Genomic DNA, 7,534 nt, shown 5'->3' with positions numbered 1-7,534 from the left:
GCTTTAGAGTCCTCTCTTTACTGTGAAAGTCTTTTTCTTTACTATATATTCTGTGCTGTAAAGTTCAGTTACAACCACAAGAGAACAATGTGCTTCCTGAAAAGGACTTGTGCAGAAATAAATTCTTTTTGTTCTAAAGAACAAAATGGTGAGTGGAGCAAGCCTTCTTCCAGAGATGATCAGAAATGGTTCTGAGTTTCTGGCAAGTTCAGGCACTCTTAAACTTTGCATTTGGTCTGAGTCAAAACAGAACTATACACACAATGATACTTCTTTTCCCCTTCATTTCTCACAAGCCAAAGATTCTAAGAAATTACATTTCCTCTCAGGAAACACACCTTGGGTGGTGCCCTTCCTCTAGGAGCTTGATGCTTCTAAAAGCCTCAAACCCTCACAGATTTTACTGAGTATGCCCCTTGCCTGCTGCACAAGCACCTTGCAGCCTCTGCCCCCAGTAGGGGGCCATGGCCACGGCCACACTGGCCCCCGCTGGACCCTAAAGCTTTTTCACACTGCTGGCCTCATGCTCCAGGACTCAGAGAACCCTGTTTGGAACACAGAGACTTTGCTGATAATGCAATATGCTTCCAAGAAAACTGTCCAGGTAATACAACAGCATTTCTCAGTGGATGCAAGAAAGATTCAGTCCAGCTTTGCTGCTGAGTCCCCATTCTCCCAGGCTGGCGGTGCTGCCCCTGGTGCTGCAGCGTGGCTGGGTTCACACTGATGGGAAAGAGTCAGGGCACAAAGGGCCAGAAGTATAACTGAAGTAACTTTACAGCTCCCATTTTCTTGGGAACTCCATGCACGCCCAGATCTCAGCCATGGCCCTTTCCTGAGCTATCCCACAGTCTGTGCCCAGCCTGTACCTGCTGGCCACCACCTACTGCCCCCACTGGGCTTCCCACCTGCCCCATCACTGGGGCCTTGCCAGGTGGTTGCAGGGCTCTGGGCTGGCCACGAGCACCATCCCTGTCTTAACCCTGTTCCCTTGCTAATGGATTGACCTGCCACAGGAGGGTATGGCCCTGCCAACCTCATGGCCACTCCTGGCTCCTGTCTTGCTCCTGTGGAGCAGTCCACCTTACAGTGGCTGTGGCATCCTGATGGAACAGTAGAAGCAGAAAGCATGCTCTTTTGCTCATGTTTTAGCTACTGTCATTTGTAAACATACCTGGTTTTACAGGTTCCAGTAATTTCCTAAACAAAAATCAGGGCACAAAACTGAGGGGAAAAAATCCTCATAATACAGCTACTCTATGTGTGCAAGAAGACACAAGCACATGGTCAAAAGAGCACAGCTGAACAGAAAATGAAGCATTTTGGACATTTCTCTTTAGGATTTATGCTTTCACCAGAGAGGTATAGGTATAGGCTATGATGTGAACTCACTAGCTCTGGCATCATATCAAACAGAAATGGAGGGCAAAATCTATAAGACTCCAGGTTCTGCTTTAGTCCTTTAATGGGAGTTTTTACAAAAGGTATAAATTTCCTTATGTAATATGTTATCCTTCTAAAAAAGGTCATATAAAAGCCAGTGAAAACCATTGGACTTTTTCACTGGCTCTCTGGGGTTTATCCTAAATTGTCAAGTAACTGTTCTGTGAGGAAAACAGTGTAGTGAAGACTGAAACCAGACTTTTTCAGATTAACTCTTTCACAAGAAAAACAGCCACCACAAACCCACTTCTGTACTAGCCTTTGTCTTTGGAAAGAACCTTTTGCCTAGTTGTAATAAATTTCTTTATCTAAAATGCTTGAGAGCTCTGTCAACCTGAGTATTTATAAGTTCTACATGCAGTGAATATTAATTCAATAATGTCTTCATAATGTCACATATGTATTTCCAGGACAGTGAAAGCTTTCCACAGAAAAGTCAATTTTCTCCCCACCTTAACCAGATGACCATGGTGTGTCAACACCAGTACAGGTCATCTCCCTGTACTCCACTGTCCCTGCAGCATCCACATCTCACCCATCTTCCCTTGTTCTCGTCACCCCAATTTGACTTTCCCTCTCAGAAGCTTGTTGAATTCATATGCAGGCAGGAGGACAAGAACAGCCTCTTTGCCTGCAGCAAACTCATGAAGAACCAGCAGAATAAACTGAGTGGTTCCCTGAGTTTTGGGTTTTGTTGTCACACAGTACTCATGCTGCTCACTTATGCTGTTGTGGGAACCATATCCATGTTTAACACTAGCAGGTCTTTGGAAAGAGATACTGAGGAAAATATTTTTTTATGAAGCCAAAGTGACTTCAGAAGGCAAAATCTGACTCAGGCTCTTAAATAACAAAAGCAGTTCTGAAAACCTCTGCCTTTTCCTGAGATGGGTTTATATGTGTAAAGTACTTGGCATCATGAAACACAAGTGTAATTACACAACTGAGCAAGAGCAAAATACATAGTTAGTTAAATAAATTAACTAGATCAGTAACAATGAAACCCTGTTTTCAGAAAAGAACTATTGGCTTAGACAGGGATTCCTTCACAGCTTTATTTACCCATGATCAAGCTTAATTCCATACAGACATTTTTAAGAAAAAGTGGCTTGTTACAGTACAGCTTTACAAAATCACGCAATCAATATAGAAAAATAAAACCACATCACCTACAATTCATGGGACTTTGGGTAAAATATTTTTTGGGGCTGCAGGGGTTTATCCTTCTGGAATTTGTTTCACTGACAGATAGAGAAAAAGTAGACCAAAATCCAGATTTAGCCCTGTATAACTCAAAACAATATTAAGAAATAGCAGCCACAGTTTTACAAAACAAAGAGGGCTGGACGAGGTCTTATTTCTTCATATCCTTTCCCTAGGGCAGAATCAGTTCAATTTCTGACATTAAATATTTGTCTAACATTTTCTTAGACAGAATGATGTGGAGTATAATTTTTCAGGCAATTTCAGATGCCACCTTTAATCAAGAAAAAAGAAAAAAAAAATCTTCCAGATGTGGGTCTTTATTCAGTCTGAAGCTTGGAACTCCTGTTTAACTCACCCTAAACAGAGATAATGAGCTCCTTCCTACCTAAGTCTCCAAACATTCTTCTTCTCCAGTCTAGACAAACTCAATCTTTTAAGACTACAAATATTGAATAAATGCTACCACAAATCAAATTCTCCTGTCCATCAAACAAACTATGGAAAGAGTTAATTTTGCTCCTAATGTCTTTATAAATTATAAATAAATAAATTATTGTCTTACCTGATTTTTAAAGTACATTGAATTTCTTCAGTCTCTTCTTACTGAATGCAATTCTGCTGTAGGATGCCAATACAAACATCTGTTATACTATTACACCTACTTCTTATAGTCTTTTCTTTTTATCACTGACAAAGCTATTTTAGAATATTTGCTAAAATATTCCAGTTCAAAAGCCTTTTTTGTTACTCACGGAGCACTGTATGGCTGTTTCACTCACCTTGCATCACAAATGCTGGAGTCACCATCAAAGGCATTTTTCCAGAACCAACATATGGTTTGCAACACTGAAATTCCAATTTATATGTAACTTCCCTTTAAAGAAAGGAAAACTGCAAAGAATCTCTTAAAATATAAAGTACTATCCAAGAAGAAGATGGAGATGTGTATGAGGGAAGCGATATGTTGTCTCTATATTAGCAGCCTGCTCTGTCCATGTTACTCACCCCTAAGATTAATTTTCCATAGTGGAAAAAACAGGTAACCTGTTTCAACAGTGCTCCTTGAGGCTAGGCACATGAGGAGTCCTAATCTGTACCAAGGCTCATACTTTGCAGCTGATCAGACAAATGTCCAGTGCAGGATGGTTCCAATAGGACACTTCCAAAGTTCTTCAGGTTACATGACCAAGAAATTCCAAACTTCTTTGATCATGCAACCCAAGTAAAAACAAAAAAAAAATTAAGCATAACCTCTCAATATATGTTTATTTATAATTAAGTTATATAGATGTACTATTGTAATAACACATTATGTACATTATAAAACCTACAAGAAATAGGAATTAAAAAGGATGAGATAACGATGAAAGAAACACTACTTTAAAACGTCATATTTTTATTTCATTTGTTAATGGTACAAAAACATATTCTTCCTGCATTCCCCTGTATTGTCTTTCACACTCCTTGGGGTACAGACACCCTGTTTTGGAGACAACTAAGAAAGACATCACATTAGGTAATGCCAGCAATGCTTACAGGCTCCTGAGACCTCTGTTGTTCCTGTAAAATCCATTTTTATGCTAAACCTTCTTCCTAATGTGAATGTGTTTGCATTTGTTTTCCTAGTTTATTAAACCAGAGAACTTCCCTGCACTGGTAGTAGTGCCCCATGCTAAACAGATCACGTAAGACTCCTTGACTGGTGCAAATGTTTGAGATGGGAAAAAGGCTGTCCTCTTTGAGGTCTAGCTGGGATATTGAAAGAAATTATTACCTCAGCTTTTGTTCCTTTGCAGATCGATCTTTAAGGTCTCTTCCAACCTAGTCATTCTGAGTCATCATTTAACATAAGCTCCTTTAAGGAAACATCATATATTAAGCAGTAGAAGATAGAAGTAAAATAGATCGGAGTAGTAATATACACAGCAGCTTTCATAAAATGAGTAAAAATAAAAAAAAATTCTGTATGTCCAGCATGGCTTTATTCACACAAACAAGAAATACAAGAACTTGAAAGCATCAGAGGTGAAAAGATTCAGAAGTGAGAAGTAAGCTGGGGCTTTCCAATAAGCAGAAGTCAGAAAGCTTTGATGATTAAAACCACTACATATTCAGAGTTCTTAATATAGAGTCAAAAGCTCAATGTTAGTTTTATCTGTATCACTCTTGACAAAAATTAGAAGCACCTGGTAAAAATAGTGGTGCTAATAATAATTTCCCATAATTAATGCAGTTCTGAATTAGAATACTTAGTAATGCTTTACTTGCAGATATGTCCCTCTCTCTTTCGTTGGGCTAGAGTCTGTTTCAGCAACCATGCCTAGCACTCCTCATCCCTCTTGAGGCTTAGTCACTCAATTTAAGTTACATTCCATTTTTCCTGTATTAGGCTGTTCTCCCGTTAGTGACCTTCAAGGTGAAACTTCAGTTCTGAATATTAATATTTTTCTTCTTTCTTGGTCATTATCTACATAAGCTAAATGTTATAGTGCAGTTATCAATGCAAACTTTGTGTTTTACCTGTGTTTTATTACTCTTTAGTGGGGCACTGGAACATGCTCAGACATTGCTGCTGAAACATGGAATTGATGCCAGTCATTTATACTTATGCCAGATCTACCAAAATATCTCCAGTTCTTTTTGGATTAGGTGAGGCTTTTAGTGGGCAGGGCTGAACCTACAGAGGGGATCTTGTCAGCTTAAAAGGTCTTGTCTTCTTCAGAACTGTAATTCTTCATTTTTAATAATACAGTTTTACCTCTTTAAAAAACTCAAACTCTTTATGGTGTCAACACTTGCATTCAAAATTACTCTTGTGGAAGTTGTCAAAAGAAATATCCTGCTAATGAAGGTCAGTGTTATTAACCAGATGTTCTTTTTTCTTCAGAAAGGTCAACAGCTCTTGCCTTTCACTCCATAAGTTACTAAGAAAATTTTTTTATTTAAAAAGTGTACATAAAAGCATGAAATGCTTTCATGATTGGTATCAATCTGTAACATGCAATACTATGGAGGAAATTCTTCATTTTCATGCATTAATTTGAATCCAATTAAAATATTTTCTCCGAAACAAACATTGGAAAATAGTAGGAGAAAATTTTAAGCCTTTTACATTTTTATTTATTTTAAGTGATAGTTCTTGAAATCTGTCATTATGGGAAAACATTTAATGGATGCATGTATAAAAACTGAAATAACCAGTAATGCATTTGACAGCACAGCATTAAGTTTTTGAAAAAACACATTGTGCTAACAAGTATAGCACAATGTGTCTTGGCAATTAAATCTGATTTTTATCTTTTAAAGGCTTCAGCACACTATAGTTTGACCAGACAGTTACAATAAATATACACCAATACCACAACAGATACCAATTCTGTGTCAGTGAAAGCAAAAAGCAGAAATGTTGCCATTTCTGTTTAGTGTGAGATAGTTGGCAGTGGGCACAGGCATAGAGACCAATTAGTAGAAAATTATCTGCTTTGCATCCTACACAGTGCTTCAAGGCTGATTCTCTGCCATAAGGCTGTGTTAGAGAGGGTGAATCTGGATATTTATATTGTCACATTCTATTGATTTAAGCACAATGCAATTGTTAGACTCAAAGAGAACCAGGCCCAAGAAGTGATCATTAATTCTAGTTAATTGAAGTTGCCCTACATCAGCATATGTATTACTTCTAATGTTATGTGTTGTTTCCAAGGCAGATGATCTGTCACACCAACAAATTTTGACACACAGAACAATTCAAACTAGAAAGAGCAGAGCTAATGAAAGGAAATGGAATTATTCGTGGAGCTGTTTCTTACCATGGGAAATAAACCTATATATTTCAGGCTAATTCCTCCATTCCTGCCCACTTCAGGGATCAATTTTGCTTTGTGGGGAGAGGCTATTTAGAGCCTAAAACCAACATTGTAATGTCTGTTCAACAGCTATGCAATCTTTTCATCTGAGGGATTCTTCTGTCTTCCTGCCTCCACTTCCAATTTCCATTCATAAACTGTTCAACTGCACAGTGAATCATTCCGTTTTCCCTCTGTGGGAGAGAATAAATAGATATCCCCTGATCAGTGACAACAGAAAACCAAAATCATATCCAAAGGAACCACAGGGTGCAACATACTCTGATTCTGAAAAGATATGTACCAGGAGCATTTCTGGAGCAGTAGCAAAGATTTAGATGAACACATTTGGATTAATCATTCTCCAAGAGATACAGCTAAGTTTTAAACTAAAAAGAGGTTTTCTTCTTCTTTGGTGTGTTTCAGAGAGGAAGGAAGATGGAAGAAAAGGATGTTGTTTTATTTTATGTGAACACCCACATAACATCTTGCATGCATTTCAGCAAATGACCACCAAGGTCAAGAAAACGGTGCATTTCAGGAAGAGCAGAAGTACCCAGACAGGACCGTGTGTAGTAGGGAGGATTATATCCTCTTCCAAGAAAGGAAGAATGATCTGTATTCTGGCATGAATACAAAACCTAGTATCTGCTGTTTACAGCCTATTTTAATTGTGTTTATGAATAGATCTCTTATATGTAAGTAACAAGCACTCCCTCTAGTGAATTTCTGTGGGATTTGGTGTTTTAACTATGGAAGGTACAGAACAGATGAATAAGCAGAAGTGACATCTTCCATAAGACTCTCTGTTGAAGTCAGAAAAAAGGTAAAAGCTTTCAGACATTACAGACAGTTTGTAAGGTCAACAGCACAATGTATTTGACAGAGTTGGGAAAATCAATGTCTTACAGTAAAAAACAGATTCGCATGCTCAGATAGTGTCCCTTACAGATGTTTATGTTGCTGGTTCATCCTTCTGCCTTGTTGGTGTCATATCCTTTACTGACCTTCACTTCAGACTCTGTAAGCCAAAGGGTGAA

This window comes from Passer montanus, unplaced genomic scaffold (assembly GCF_014805655.1).
Source record: "Passer montanus isolate IOZ18808 unplaced genomic scaffold, ASM1480565v1 scaffold56, whole genome shotgun sequence".
Lineage (NCBI taxonomy): Eukaryota > Metazoa > Chordata > Aves > Passeriformes > Passeridae > Passer > Passer montanus.
The sequence above is the reverse complement of the archived record's forward strand: the minus strand, read 5'-3'. Positions refer to the sequence as shown.